Genomic DNA, 17,279 nt, shown 5'->3' on the forward strand with positions numbered 1-17,279 from the left:
TACTGGAAAAGAGAAAAATGGATCTAGCTTCAATGGATCCTTGGATGGCTCGAAGTTCTAGAAGCAGAATCATGACACGAAAACAAGTTCAAGTCAGATCATCACTTGAAATAAGATTGTTATAGTTATAGAAATTGAACCAAAGTTTGAATATGATTATTACCTTGTATTAGAATGATAACCTACTGTAAGAAACAAAGATTTCTTGAGGTTGGATGATCACCTTACAAGATTGGAAGTGAGCTAGCAAACTTGAAAGTATTCTTGATTTTATGTAACTAGAACTTGTAAAATATATGAAGAACACTTAGAACTTGAAGATAGAACTTGAGAGAGATCAATTAGATGAAGAAAATTGAAGAATGAAAGTGTTTGAAGGTGTTTTTGGTCGTTGGTGTAGGATTAGATATAAAGGATATGTAATTTTGTTTTCATGTAAATAAGTCATGAATGATTACTCATATTTTTGTAATTTTATGAGATATTTCATGCTAGTTGCCAAATGATGGTTCCCACATGTGTTAGGTGACTCACATGGGCTGCTAAGAGCTGATCATTGGAGTGTATATACCAATAGTACATACATCTAAAAGCTGTGTATTGTACGAGTACGAATACTGGTGCATACGAGTAGAATTGTTGATGAAACTGAACGGGGATGTAATTGTAAGCATTTTTGTTAAGTAGAAGTATTTTGATAAGTGTCTTGAAGTCTTTCAAAAGTGTATGAATACATATTAAAACACTACATGTATATACATTTTAAATGAGTCGTTAAGTCATCGTTAGTCGTTACATGTAAATGTTGTTTTGAAACCTTTAGGTTAACGATCTTGTTGAATGTTGTTAACCCATTGTTTATTATAACAAATGAGATGTTAAATTGTTATATTATCATGATATTATGATATATAATATATCTCAGTATGATGTATATACAGTTAAAAGTCGTTACAACGATAATCGTTACATATATGTCTCGTTTCGAAATCATTAAGTTAGTAGTCTTATTTTTACATATGTATTTCATTGTTAATACACTTAATAATATATTTACTTATCATTTAACATAATTAACCAAGTGTATCAATATCTTAATATGATTCATATGTACCTAGTAAGACGTTGTTATAACGATAATCGTTATATATATCGTTTTCGAGTTTCTAAAATTAATAGTCTCATTTTTATGTATATAACTCATTGTTAAAATACCTAATGAGATACATACTTATAATAAAAACATGTTAACTATATATATAACCATATATATGTCATCGTATAGTTTTTACAAGTTTTAACGTTCGTGAATCACCGGTCAACTTGGGTGGTCAATTGTCTATATGAAACATATTTCAATTAATCAAGTCTTAACAAGTTTGATTGCTTAACATGTTGGAAACATTTAATCATGTAAATATTAATCTCAATTAATATATATAAACATGGAAAAGTTCGGGTCACTACAAAGTATATTAACAATGAACTACATATGTAAAAACAAGACTACTAACTTAATGATTTTGAAACGAGACATATATGTAACGATTATCGTTGTAACGACATTTAATGTATATATATCATATTAAGAGATATTTATACATCATAATATCATGATAATATAATAATTTAAAATCTCGTTTGATATTATAAACATTGGGTTAACAACACTTAACAAGATCGTTAACCTAAAGGTTTCAAAACAACACTTACATGTAACGACTAACGATGACTTAACGACTCAGTTAAAATGTATATACATGTAGTGTTTTAATATGTATTCATACACTTTTGAAAGACTTCAAAACACTTTTCAAAATACTTCTACTTAACAAAAATGCTTACAATTACATCCTCGTTCAGTTTCATCAACAATTCTACTCGTATGCACCCGTATTCGTACTCGTACAATACACAGCTTTTAGATGTATGTACTATTGGTATATACACTCCAATGATCAGCTCTTAGCAGCCCATGTGAGTCACCTAACACATGTGGGAACCATCATTTGGCAACTAGCATGAAATATCTCATAAAATTACAAAAATATGAGTAATCATTCATGACTTATTTACATGAAAACAAAATTACATATCCATTATATCTAATCCATACACCAACGACAAAAAACACCTACAAACACTTTCATTCTTCAATTTTCTTCATCTAATTGATCTCTCTCAAGTTCTATCTTCAAGTTCTAAGTATTCTTCATAAATTCCAAAAGTTCTAGTTTCATAAAATCAAGAATACTTCCAAGATTGCAAGTTTACTTCCAAGTTTTCTAAATCCATTCCAAGTAATCATTCAAGATCAAGAAACCTTTGTTACTTACAGTAGGTTATCTTTATAATACAAGGTAATAATCATATTCAAACTTTAATTCAATTTCTATAACTATAACAATCTTATTTAGAGTGGAAATCTTACTTGAAATTGTTTTCGTGTCATGATTCTGCTTCAAGAACTTTCAAGCCATCCAAGGATCCTTTGAAGCTAGATCCATTTTTCTCATTTCCAGTAGGTTTATCCAAGGAACTTGAGGTAGTAATAATGTTCATAACATCATTCGATTCATACATAAAAAGCTATCTTATTCAACGTTATAAACTTGTAATCACTAGAACATAGTTTAGTTAATTCTAAACTTGTTCGCAAATAAAGTTAATCCTTCTAACTAGACTTTTAAAATCAACTAAACACATGTTCTATATCTATATGATATGCTAACTTAATGATTTAAAACCCGGAAACACGATAAACACCATAAAACTGGATATACGTCGTCGTAGTAAAACCGGGGGCTGTTTTGGTTGGGATAATTAAAAGCTAAGAAGAACTTTGATTTAAAAGCTATACTTCTGGAAAAATGATTTTTCTTATGAACATGAAACTATATCCAAAAATCATGGTTAAACTCAAAGTGAAAGTGTGTTTTTCAAAATGGTCATCAAGATGTCGTTCTTTCGACGGAAATGACTACCTCTTTCAAAAATGACTTGTAACTTGTATTTCCGACTATAAACTTATACTTTTTCTACTTAGATTCATAAAGTTAAGTTCAATACAAAACCGTGGCCACTGGAATCACTCAAAACGGATTAGAAATGAAGAAATGGCGAGTAAAACAAGATTGATAAAAACTACTCATTTTACCTACGTGAAAGTTAGTAATAAATCTATTCCAACCATAACCTAATCAACTTATATTGTATATTATGTAATCTTGAGATACCATAGACACGTATACAATGTTTCGACCTATCATGTCGACCCATCTATATATATATATATATATATATATATATATATATATATATATATATATATATATATATATATATATATATATATATATATATATATATATATATATATATATATATATATATATATATATATATATTGCGGAACAACCATAGACACTCTATATGTGAATGTTGGAGTTAGCTATACAGGGTTGAGGTTGATTCCAAAATATATATATAGTTTGAGTTGTGATCAATACTGAGATACGTATACACTGGGTCGTGGATTGATTCAAGATAATATTTATCGATTTATTTCTGTACATCTAACTGTGGACAACTAGTTGTAGGTTACTAACGAGGACAGCTGACTTAATAAACATAAAACATCAAAATGTATTAAAAGTATTGTAAATATATTTAAACATACTTTGATATATATGTATATATTGTTATAGGTTCGTGAATCAACCAGTGGCCAAGTCTAATATTTTTGAAAGTGAGTTATAGTCCCACTTTTAAAATCTAATATTTTTGGGATGAGAATACATGCAACTTTTATAAATGATTTACAAAGTAGACACAAGTACGTGAAACTACATTCTATGGTTGAATTATCGAAATCGAATATGCCCCTTTTTATTAAGTCTGGTAATCTAAGAATTAGGGAACAGACACCCTAATTGACGCGAATCCTAAAGATAGATCTATTGGGCCTAACAAACCCCATCCAAAGTACCGGATGCTTTAGTACTTCGAAATTTATATCATATCCGAAGGGTGTCCCGGAATGATGGGGATATTCTTATATATATGCATCTTGTTAATGTCGATTACCAGGTGTTCACCATATGAATGATTTTTATCTCTATGTATGGGATGGGTATTGAAATATGAAATCTTGTTGTCTATTGTTACGATTTGATATATATAGACGTTTAAAGCATATTTATTCTCAGGTGAATACTAAGAGCTTCCGATGTTCCATACTAAAATAAGGACAAGATTTGGAGTCCATGTTTGTATGATATTGTGTAAAAACTGCATTCAAGAAGCTGATTTCGATGTAACATATTTGTATTGTAAACCATTATGTAATAGTCGTGTGTAAACAGGATATTTTAGATTATCATTATTTAATAATCTACGTAAAGCTTTTTAAACCTTTATTTATGAAATAAAGGTTATGGTTTGTTTTAAAAATGAATGCAGTCTTTGAAAAACGTCTCATATAGAGGTCAAAACCTCGCAACGAAATCAATTAATATGGAACGTTTTTAATCAATAAGAACGGGACATTTCAGTTGGTATCCGAGTGTTGGTCTTAGAGAACCAGAATTTTGCATTAGTGTGTCTTATCGAGTTTGTTAGGATGCATTAGTGAGTCTGGACTTCGACCGTGTTTACTTGAAAAATGATTGCTTAACAAATTTTGTTGGAAACTATATATTTTTAACATGTGAATATTATGTGATATATTAATCTCTTAACGCGTTTGATATTATGTGATAGATGTCTACCTCTAGAACAAGTCCCATTGACTCACCTAATAATAATGAAGAGTCAAATGTAAATTGGAATGATTCGTGGACTGATTCACAAGTTCCCGAAGAGGAACTGGAAGAAGAGTCAGAACCGGAAGAAGAGTCGGAACTGGAAGAAGAATCAGAACCGGAAGAGGAGGAACCGGAGGAGGAAATAGAACCGGTGGGGGAAATAATAAAACGGTTAAGTAAAAGAAAATCCTCAACCAACCGACCAAGGTTAATTATGGTCAATGGTGTTTCCGCCAAGGAAGCAAAATATTGGGAGGATTACCAATTCTCCGATGAATCGGATTCCGACGAGAATTCCGATGATGTTATAGAAATTACCCCACCTGAATTTAAAAAGGCAAAAGAAAATAATAAGGGAAAGGGCATAAAAATAGAGAAATCTAATTCCAACCCCGATGAACTTTATATGTATCGTCAACCCCCGAAGCCCTTAAGTTGTAACAATGACCCGGGAACCTCTAAACCACCAGGTTTTTCTAAACCAATGTGGAAAACGACGGCTCGTATTAGGGGAACATCATATATCCCTAGAAACTTGGAAAAACGAACCAAAATCGAAGAAGAAGAAACGAGCGAGTCGGAATAAGATAGTTGTATTCGTGTGGTGTAATATATGTAATATAGTGTGCTTATGCTTTATGATATATGTAAAAATTGCTTGTATTAATAAGTATTTTTTTTATGAATCTAACTCTTGTTTATTTTACAGTATAAAAACACAAAATGGATAGACAACCCAATATTTTAAGAGACCTAATCGGAGACATGATTGATGAAATCTTGTCTAGAGTCGGTCAGAATTCCTCGGCACAACTATTTAAGGCGAGATCAGTTTGTAAGACATTCGAAGAACGTTCCAAGAATGCCTTGATTTATAAAAGGCTTTCGTTCGAAAGATGGGGGATATCACATTGGGAAATCCATAAGTTATAATGTGTTTACTTTGACGCATATATTGCGGGGAACCCAAATGCTATTTTACGCAACGGGTTAAGAAATTATTTTGACTCAATATATCCGAATATAGGACTTCGTGATTTAGAAAAAGCGGATAACATGCAACATAAAGAAGCATGTTATGCTTACGGGTTAGTAATGTTCGCTTCTCACCAAAGTGAGAACAAGAACATCGGGCTACAACTATTAGATAAAACATTCCCACAAGTGACGGAGTCGGTAATTGGGGTAAGAAATAAGGTTTTTAGGTTATTACGAGACCGTTGGTCATTACGTAACCTTCATCCTTTTGACGACGTTACAACACGCTGTCTTATCAACGGCCATAACGGTTATGTTCCACAAGACCAAGGATGGGAAGTAGTCCTAGTAAAACCAGAATGCATGACTTGTTTCTGGACGTATGAATTACGTGTCTTTATTGCCTTTGCTGAACGACTTGTGTACTAGCTAGAATTATCTTCACAACTATCTTGTATCAAAGTTATTGTGTGCTATATTTCATGCTTTATGTAAAATAAGCGGTATTGTAAGTTTGTAAAATATTGTATAAAAGTTTGAACGCGAAATATTATTATAATCAGTTTTTCATATAGAATTGTAGTAGTTGAATTGTATATTAGCTACTAAGTATGAACTTAACGGGTAGGTACTACCCGAATTTAAACTTATAAAACGCTAATATGAAGAAAAAGCTTTTATAAATGAGTTCATATTATGCTACGAAATACTATTAACTACTCTTAATATTCTGTATGATTAACTTGTTCCATTTGACTATTTTGAAGGAAATGGCACCGACTACTCGACACACCGTGAATATAAATGAAGAGGAATTCCGTACTTTTCTAGCTTCAAACATAGCCGCAGTACAGGCTGCGCTACATACCAACAATAACCTTGGATCTAGCAGTACAGGAAATCGTGTAGGATGCACCTACAAAGAATTCACTGCCTGCAAACCTTTGGAATTTGATGGAACAGAAGGACTGATCGGATTGAAACGGTGGACCGAGAAGGTCGAATCGGTGTTTGCCATAAGTAAGTGTACTGAAGAGGACAAAGTGAAGTACGCTACGCATACCTTCACAGGTTCTGCGTTAACATGGTGCAATACCTATCTAGAGCAAGTGGGACAAGATGATGCTTACGCACTACCGTGGTCAGCATTTAAGCACTTGATGAACGAGAAGTACCGTCCCAGAACCGAAGTCAATAAGCTCAAGACAGAACTTAGAGGGTTACGAACCCAAGGATTTGATATTACCACGTACGAATGACGATTCACAGAATTGTGCCTATTGTGTCCGGCAGCGTTCGAAGATGAGGAAGAGAAGATCGACGCGTTTGTGAAAGGATTACCGGAAAGAATCCAAGAAGATATAAGTTCACACGAGCCCGCCTCCATACAACAGGCATGTAGAATGGCTCACAAACTAGTGAACCAGATTGAGGAAAGAATTAAAGAACAGACGGCTGAAGAGGCCAATGTGAAGCAGGTCAAAAGAAAGTGGGAGGAAAACGGTGATAAGAATCACCAATACAACAACAACAGCAATTACAATAATAATCGCAACAATTATCCCAACAATCGCAACATCAATCGCAACTACAACATACGGCCCAACAACAACAACAACAACAACATCAACAACAACAGCAACTACAACAATCATCCCAACAACAATAACAACCGCAACAACAACAACAACAATCAGAAGCAGCTATGCCAAAGGTGTGAAAAGTATCACTCGGGGTTCTGCAACAAATTTTGCAACAAGTGTAAAAGAAATGGTCATAGCGCGGCGAAGTGTGAGGTCTACGGACCAGGGGTTAACAGAACGAAAGGAACAAATGGTGTCGGAACGAGTAATGGCGGAGCAAGTAGTTTCGGAGCAAGTTATGCCAATGTAGTTTGTTATAAATGTGAAAAACCGGGCCACATTATTAGAAATTGCCCGAACCAGGAGAACACGAATGGACAAGGCCGCGGAAGAGTTTTCAATATTAATGCGGCAGAGGCACAGGAAGACCCGGAGCTTGTTACGGGTACGTTTCTTATTGACAATAAATCTGCTTACGTTTTATTTGATTCGGGTGCGGATAGAAGCTATATGAGTAGAGATTTTTGTGCTAAATTAAGTTGTCCATTGACGCCGTTGGATAGTAAATTTTTACTCGAATTAGCAAACGGTAAATTAATTTCAGCAGATAATATATGCCGGAATCGAGAAATTAAACTGGGTAGCGAAATATTTAAGATTGATTTGATACCAGTAGAGTTAGGGAGTTTTGATGTAATAGTTGGCATGGACTGGCTGAAGAAGGTGAAAGCAGAGATCGTATGTTATAAAAATGCAATTCGCATTGTACGAGAAGAAGGAGAACCCTTAATGGTGTACGGAGAAAAGGGCAACATGAAGCTACATCTTATTAGTAATTTGAAGGCACAAAAACTAATAAGAAAAGGTTGCTATGCTGTTCTAGCACACGTCGAGAAAGTACAAACTGAAGAAAAGAGCATCAATGATGTTCCCGTCGCAAAAGAATTTCCCGATGTATTTCTGAAAGAATTACTAGGACTACCTCCACATCGATCTGTTGAATTTCAAATAGATCTTGTACCAGGAGCTGCACCAATAGCTCGTGCTCCTTATAGACTCGCACCCAGCGAGATGAAAGAACTGCAAAGCCAACTGCAAGAACTATTAGAACGTGGTTTCATTCGACCAAGCACATCACCATGTGGAGCTCCTGTTTTGTTTGTCAAGAAGAATGATGGTACATTTAGGTTGTGTATTGACTACAGAGAGTTGAACAAACTTACCATCAAAAACCGTTATCCACTGCCGAGAATTGATGACTTATTTGATCAACTACAAGGCTCGTCGGTTTATTCGAAGATCGATTTACGTTCTGGATATCATCAAATGCGAGTAAAAGAAGATGATATTCCAAAGACTGCTTTCAGAACACGTTACGGTCATTACGAGTTTATGGTCATGCCGTTTGGTTTAACTAATGCACCAGCTGTGTTCATGGACCTTATGAACCGAGTGTGTGGACCATACCTTGACAAGTTTGTCATTGTTTTCATTGATGACATACTTATTTACTCAAAGAATGACCAAGAACACGGTGAACATTTGAGAAAGGTGTTAGAAGTATTGAGGAAGGAAGAATTGTGCGCTAAATTTTCAAAGTGTGCATTTTGGTTGGAAGAAGTTCAATTTCTCGGTCACATAGTGAACAAAGAAGGTATTAAGGTGGATCCGGCAAAGATAGAAACTGTTGAAAAGTGGGAAACCCCGAAAACTCTGAAACACATACGTCAGTTTTTAGGACTAGCTGGTTACTACAGAAGGTTCATCCGAGACTTTTCCAGAATAGCAAAACCCTTGACTGCATTAACGCATAAAGGGAAGAAATTTGAATGGAAGTATGAACAAGAGAAAGCGTTTCAGTTATTGAAGAAAAAGCTAACTACGGCACCTATATTGTCATTGCCTGAAGGGAATGATGATTTTGTGATTTATTGTGACGCATTAAAGCAAGGTCTCGGTTGTGTATTAATGCAACGAATGAAGGTGATTGCTTATGCGTCTAGACAATTGAAGATTCACGAACAAAATTATACGACGCATGATTTGGAATTAGGCACGGTTGTTTTTGCATTAAAGACTTGGAGGCACTACTTATATGGGGTCAAAAGTATTATATATACCTACCACAAAAGTCTTCAGCACATATTTAATCAAAAACAACTGAATATGAGGCGGCGTAGGTGGATTGAATTGTTGAATGATTACGACTTTGAGATTCGTTACCACCCGGGGAAGGCAAATGTGGTAGCCGACGCCTTGAGCAGGAAGGACAAAGAACCCATTCGAGTAAAATCTATGAATATAATGATTCACAATAACCTTACTACTCAAATAAAGAAGGCGCAACAAGGAGTTTTAAAAGAGGGAAATTTAAAGGATGAAATACCCAAAGGATCGGAGAAGCATCTTAATATTCGGGAAGACGGAACCCGGTATAGGGCTGAAAGGATTTGGGTACCAAAATTTGGAGATATGAGAGAAATGGTACTTAGAGAAGCTCATAAAACCAGATACTCAATACATCCTGGAACGGGGAAGATGTACAAGGATCTCAAGAAACATTTTTGGTGGCCGGGTATTGTAACGTCCTCCCAATAGGGTCTGGAAGAAACGTTACTAATATCAAATAAACCAACATATTATAATACGAGAACAATACTAAATGAGAAAATTTAACTTTATTGAGTACGCAGCGGAAAATGAAATGTCGTTACAATAATGGAAATAACGATAAAGTAATTGTTCATATGCAGAAGTAATAAATGCGATATCTCTTGATCCTAAATCCAAGTAGCATCACATAAGTAGTAGATAAGAAAGCTTGAATCAAACAGCACCTGAGACAAAACATGCTAAAGTGTCAACCAAAAAGGTTGAGTGAAGTTCATAGGTTTAACAAAAGTAGTTATCGTTGTTTTTAGACCACAAGATTTAGTTGTAAAGTTGATCTCCCGCAGGATCAAAAAGTAGATCTCGCAGATCCAAAAGTTATGCCAGTGCATGATATTTAGACTAAACGTTCAAGTTTGCCCCATGACAAGTTGTGTCTGTCCTTGTCGGTTTAAATTTCATTATCAAGTAATACAAAGACTGAGTCAAATGTATCGGGGACGTTACTCCCGATAGGCCTACCCCCAATAAATAAGCATGCCGCAGCACTTAAAAATATCACTGTAGGGACTTAGTCGGACGTAGCCGGGTATAGCATAGTTTTAACAGTTGGTACTTGTGTCTAAATTGTAAATAGTAAAAGCAGCATGTGTCTCACCCCAAATAAGTTAAATAAGTTTGCTAGCAATAAAGAGTGGGGCTATGAATTCACCTTAGTAAGTAGAGAGAGTTATTCCTCGGAATAGAGAGTTGAACGAGTGAGCAGGAAAGTCAACCTATTGACATTTAAGAGTAGTTAAGTGTTTTACCCATGTTTAAGTTTAAGTATGTGTTTAAGTATAGTTTGTTTTACTAAGTTTCTATTCCTAGTAAGTTACTATTTTTATAAAGTTTCTATTTTTAGAAAGTTTCTTATTTTACTAAGTTTCTATGACTAGAGAGTTTCTACTTTTATGAGTGTTTCCATTTTAGGATACTTGTCGTATTAGATAAGCTTCCAATCACCCCTTTCCCTTCGAATGGCTAATTTAGATCTAGGGGCTTGAGCCATAGGACCCTTTAAATCGGAAATCCAAACCCTCTGCCTAGAATCTCGTAGAAACCATTCGTCAAGAAAGTTCGAAGATCTATACATCTCTAATACATATCCCAAAATGTTTTTGTGCTACAATATAATTAGTAGGTTATAGGTGCTAGTAATAGTAATAGTGTATACATGTTAAGTACTAGTATAAGTAGTATTAGGGTTTCATTAATTAGGGTTAGTTAATTAAAGTAGTAATTAATAACTAGGGTTTAGTGATTAATGTTCTAGGGTTTCATAAATGTTTAGAGTTTAATTTATTAGGGTTTAAGAATTATAGTTTAGGTGTAATTAGGGTTTAAGGTTTTAATATGTATATGTATATATAATTCATATATATATGTATATATATATATATATATATATATAAATATTTTTTTTTACATGTATATATGTATATATAAATCTAGGTGTGTTTATGTATATACTTATGAATAACAAGTTTATAATATGAATATGAATTATCAAAGATCAAAGTTTATGTAAATAGTTTAGGGTTTATGTTATACCTTTGAAGATTCAAGATAATTAACAAAGAAAAGATGAACACTATGAAGATGGAAGATCAAAGCCTTGAAAATCTTGAAGAACTCCTTGAAGATTCTTGAAGAACACGAAGAACAAGCTTGAAGATCCGAATACCACAAGAGAGGGAGAGGGAGAGATTGTTTTTGAGAGAGGATTTTGGTGTGATTTGTGAATGAGAAACTAGGTGTTTATATAGTGCAAGTATTAGAGTGTTAGTCAACATAAGGATGTTCTAATTAATGATTTTATTTTGTTTTATAATTTTTAGTCAACAATAAGTGGTACTAGTTTATAATTAGTCAACATAAGGATGTACTAGTTTACACTTTATTTTTAGTCAACATAAGGATGTAAGATTTTTTTAGTCTCATTATTATTACTATTATTATTATTATTATTATTATTTTTACATTTACTACATGATAAGTATTATTTTCTTTTTACTAATTCATGACTTGTATATATTTAGTTCCCAATTGTTTTATTATTTATATAAATGTCACTTTTTATTTACTACTTATAGGTTATTAGTTATAATATTACATAAATGCATAAATTTTAATTAGCAGTGAGTGTCGACTAAAAGTTTATTATTTTCATCTTTTATTAACTTGTCAGTTTTTGTACAAAGTTAATTAATATGTTTTCTAACTCTTAACACTTAACAATTGTTGATTAAAGTTTAATCATTAAGTTTTAATTATATTGTTTGGGCTTTTAATATTGGAAAAATATAGAATGGAAAAATGAGGGTCGTTATAGTACCTCCCCGTTATTGAAAACTTCGTCCCGAAGTTTTTAGGTAGTTTCCTCGTTTGCATCAGCAGTTGAGAAGAGATGGGGATATTTCCGTTTCATATGGTCTTTGCGTTCCCAGGTATATTCGGGGCCTCTACGCGAATTCCAACGGACTTTAACGATAGGTATATTGCTTTTACGCGTTTGTTTGACCTCTCCTTCCATGATTTCTATAGGTTATTCAACGAAGTGCATTTTATCATTAATGCGAAGATCATTCAAAATGATGATGTTATACCAATCATTTCAGTAAATTGGATACATGAAATGTGTTATGAATAGTATTGAGCTCATTTAAAACCTTGAGCATTTTATGCCACAATATTAGGGCAGACAAACAAAGAGGAGTTCGTGAAAATCACAGTCATGAAATTTGATAGAGATCTTCATTGTTTACAACAAGAATATTTTAATGATGAATATAAGTTGAATAATAAAGTTTTATCACTATTGAATAATATGGATAAAACGATTCGTTTATAGGAAGAGTATAAATGAAGCTATCATAAAAGAGTGAAATGAGAAAATTAAATGTTCGCCTTAACTTTTGACGTAGTCACGATTGATTTCCGGAATTCAAGGAATTAAAGGAAATCTTCGTAATCTATAAGATTTGATTCTCCGGTATTTACGAAATTTTGAGATTTGTTTGATTAAATGCGGTGATTTGCCTCGATTGATGTGTTTGGAATTTTGCTATAAATTAGCTTCTTTCGTTTCATTATCTTCACCACTTCTATACTTTCTTTCTCAATTCAAACTTCCAAAAGATTAAGAAAATGCTTAATCCAGTTCTGATCCTGGTTATTATATTGACCATCTATGCAGTCATTCTTCTTTTTCTTTTACCGCCAGAGGAATCTGTTTACTTCTACTATGCTCTTGGGGTTATAGTGTTTTTAATTATCCCGTGTCTTTATATTGCTATACGCATTGATATACACGGTTTGTAATTTCGGAGTCGTTATCGGGCTTTATATTTTCCCTTATATGTCGGAGCTTTATGCTTTTGTTTCTTCTTCCCGACTTCAAGTCAAGCGAGTAATGGTCCAGAATTCATAGGTATGAAGTTTCGAATGATCATAATATATAAAGTAGAAAGGAAAGGTAATAGCACGATTTGATTTGTCATATTACCAGAATATCCGGAAAAGACCGAATCATCAAGAAAAATATTTTCTCGATATGTTTAGAGGTTAAATAGAATGTAAGAGTCGTGTAACATGGAAAATGATGATTATAAAATCTATGAATCATCATCTTCCATTAAAAACTTAGCATGACTTACTGTAATATAATCACGTTGGCCTGACGTCATTATATTATACTAACTCATGCTTCAATTCCCAACACTTCTTCAAAGCATTTATAATTTAAACTCGAATTTTACAGAATATAGAAACTAAAACAGTTTTCTTTATAAAGATATCGCAAAGAGATACTTAATTGCGGACATGAATCGTTATGAAGATATCTTTCGAAATATAGAGGATATTTATGATGATATTTTGGAATTTCTAAGTTCGAAAGTTGATGAAGAAAAACTTTCCGCAAGCTTTTAACATGACTTCGGAGCAAGATATTCTCTAAAGATTTCACCGGATCCAAAATTACCTGGATTCTTTGAATATAGGGTTTGGCCCTTGTGTTTGTCCTTGGTCTCCTCCATGGTTAGCTCAATCCGTTTTTCAGTTCCAAATTTTCTTTTGAGCTTTTCCAACGTACCATTCTTTATTATCAAACTGTTGGCCCTTAAGACCATCTACAATTTTTCTGTTTCCTCTACATTTAATGCATCCATATTTGAATCATCGGTTATCAATCCGAAATGGTTTCAAGAAATTTCATTTTTAGATGATTAAACGCTGATTGCGATCGTCAAGATTCAAAGGATGTTTTCAAGAATTTTGAATTTGAAGTGTTTAAGCGTAAGATGCATCCATCAATGGATCTAACGGTTGACGAAGAAATGTTGTGATTTTCAAAAGTAAGGAATGGTAAGTTCGGTGGTTTGATTTGATAATTCATCATAGAATACGAATGAAAATAATTCATGAATGTAGTGATCTTTAGGAAGATAACACTTGCTAAAGCTTTACTTAAGTTCCGATATGTCAAAATCAGAGTATGTAACTGAATTTGTATGAAAATGGTTTTTCTTTGGTGAACATATACATATATCATGTGAATGTAAGTAGTATAGTTAACAACTGCTGAATCAGAATGGAAGAATGTACAATGTAACATATTTATATGAGATATGAATATCTCTCGGGTTTTACCTACCCGTTAAAATATTTTTTTACAATTAACAGTTTGTACAAAAGAGAAGATATACGTTCATATATGTATTCTTCAGATGTAATCATGGTTTTAATGAGCTAATATAATATTAAACTCATTTGATTTGTTGTTGAAACGAGAATAAATAATCTCCAAAACCTTAGAGATTTCATAATTGTCGTGAAATATTTCGCTAATGAAGTTATGAATTAATACTTCATCGTTCATTGTTATTGATATACTTCGGTATATGATGTTGGTGCTCTTGGAATTCTTGTGAAATTCATAAGGCACTAATGATATTTTCTAGAAAGTTTCGAGTACATCGAAAATTAAAGTATACAATCAATCATGTATTTGAGTAATACACTTGGTTTATTACGAAATGGAGTTTATTGTATTGAAGCAATGATTAACGATTGTTAAGTTATTAACAAAAGATGTACATCATAGCATATTGTGATATGAATTAACCATGTAGTACATACTAGTTAACATTCACACGTAATAGCTTAGTACGAAAAGATTTATTATTGTTCCAATCCATATATATAAAGTATACATATGTAATTCTTCAGGAAGAATGAGTCAATACATCTTAACTCATTATTACTAATATTCCTTGGTATCTATGGGGCGTATGATGTTGATGTTTGAGGTACTGAGTGTGATGTTGAGGCGTGGAATGCGGATGTTGTCGTTGGTGAAGCTGGTGATGTTGGTGGTGATGTTGGTGGTGATGCCGATGGTACTGGTGGTACTGGTTATGCTGCTGGTGCTGCTGCTGGTGTTCGTAGGTTTCGCACCATATTCTCCAGAGCCACTACTCGAGCGCGAAGCTCGTTGACTTCTTCTATTATTCCGGGATGATTGGCGGTTCGGACAAGTGGATGAATAAGATCTAAAATTTTAGATATTATATATTCGTGACTGGATATCCTGGAAATGAGGGTGAAAATAGTGTTCCGAACGGGTTCGCCAGTAAGTGCTTCAGGTTCTTCACCAAGAGGTGAATTCGGTTGGTGGAAGGGATCACCTTCTTCTTGTCTCCATTGATTAAGTTTACTACGAACCCATCCCCAATTCATCCAAAATAGATGATGGCTGATTGGTTGGTTCATTCCGGTTACGCTGCCATTGGAGCTCGAAGAGTTCGAGGAATCCATATTATGTGTTTGGAATTAGGGTTTTTGATATGAGATTAGTGTTGAATACTGGATGATATATTCATCTCCTCGAATACGTGTATATAGTAAAAAGATTTCCGTAATTTACGGAGGGAATTTAGGAAAAGTGTTAGACAAAATCTATTGGGATAGATACGATAAGATATAATAAGATATGATGTGTCTATACTTTAATAATGGCAGTATGACGTGTCGAGATCATAAAGTGATAAGTATGTAATCTAATAATCTTTTGATTAAAGACTTTCAATTCGTATACTGTGATAACCCAATGACATTTTTCGATTCACAAACCGATGCATAAAGGCATAAGGCATATAGGTACGTGATATAACAGGGAGTTATATACGTTTGTGTGTGAGTAGTAACAATTATAAGAGTTTCAAAATCATGGATAATATTTCATGTAATACATATGTAATACACATAACCATGATAGATGACTTATGAATGTCAAGAATTTCTGAAATCATTGTGTCGCATTTAGATGCGGTGGTGTAATTGGATAGTACTCAGGAAAGTGAACAGAGTTCTTAGATTAGCTCGGCATTCTAAGATAAGTAAAGTTTCTAAAGTATAGTGTAGCATTTAACAGTTAAAGGCAACAATTAAAGGCACTATGGTCAAGAAAAGTTGTAGTCCTACATTAGGAAAGAGACTTTGATTAGAATCTTTAAGTCAAGTTTGGTAAAGCATGATTGTTAAGATTATAAGGCAATCCTAAGTGCTTTAAGTGTAAGGCAGGAAAGTTTATAGTTTCCTAGATTGCTAAGGCACCCTAGCTAGCAAGTAAGGCACACATAAAAATGCAATCCTGGTTCTCTATAACAGCCTGGTTATGCTCTGATACCAATCTGTAACGTCCTCCCAATAGGGTCTGGAAGAAACGTTACTAATATCAAATAAACCAACATATTATAATACGAGAACAATACTAAATGAGAAAATTTAACTTTATTGAGTACGCAGCGGAAAATGAAATGTCGTTACAATAATGGAAATAACGATAAAGTAATTGTTCATATGCAGAAGTAATAAATGCGATATCTCTTGATCCTAAATCCAAGTAGCATCACATAAGTAGTAGATAAGAAAGCTTGAATCAAACAGCACCTGAGACAAAACATGCTAAAGTGTCAACCAAAAAGGTTGAGTGAAGTTCATAGGTTTAACAAAAGTAGTTATCGTTGTTTTTAGACCACAAGATTTAGTTGTAAAGTTGATCTCCCGCAGGATCAAAAAGTAGATCTCGCAGATCCAAAAGTTATGGCAGTGCGTGATATTTAGACTAAACGTTCAAGTTTGCCCCATGACAAGTTGTGTCTGTCCTTGTCGGTTTAAATTTCATTATCAAGTAATACAAAGACTGAGTCAAATGTATCGGGGACGTTACTCCCGATAGGCCTACCCCCAATAAATAAGC

This window comes from Rutidosis leptorrhynchoides, chromosome 7, assembly GCF_046630445.1.
Source record: "Rutidosis leptorrhynchoides isolate AG116_Rl617_1_P2 chromosome 7, CSIRO_AGI_Rlap_v1, whole genome shotgun sequence".
Classification (NCBI taxonomy): domain Eukaryota; kingdom Viridiplantae; phylum Streptophyta; class Magnoliopsida; order Asterales; family Asteraceae; genus Rutidosis; species Rutidosis leptorrhynchoides.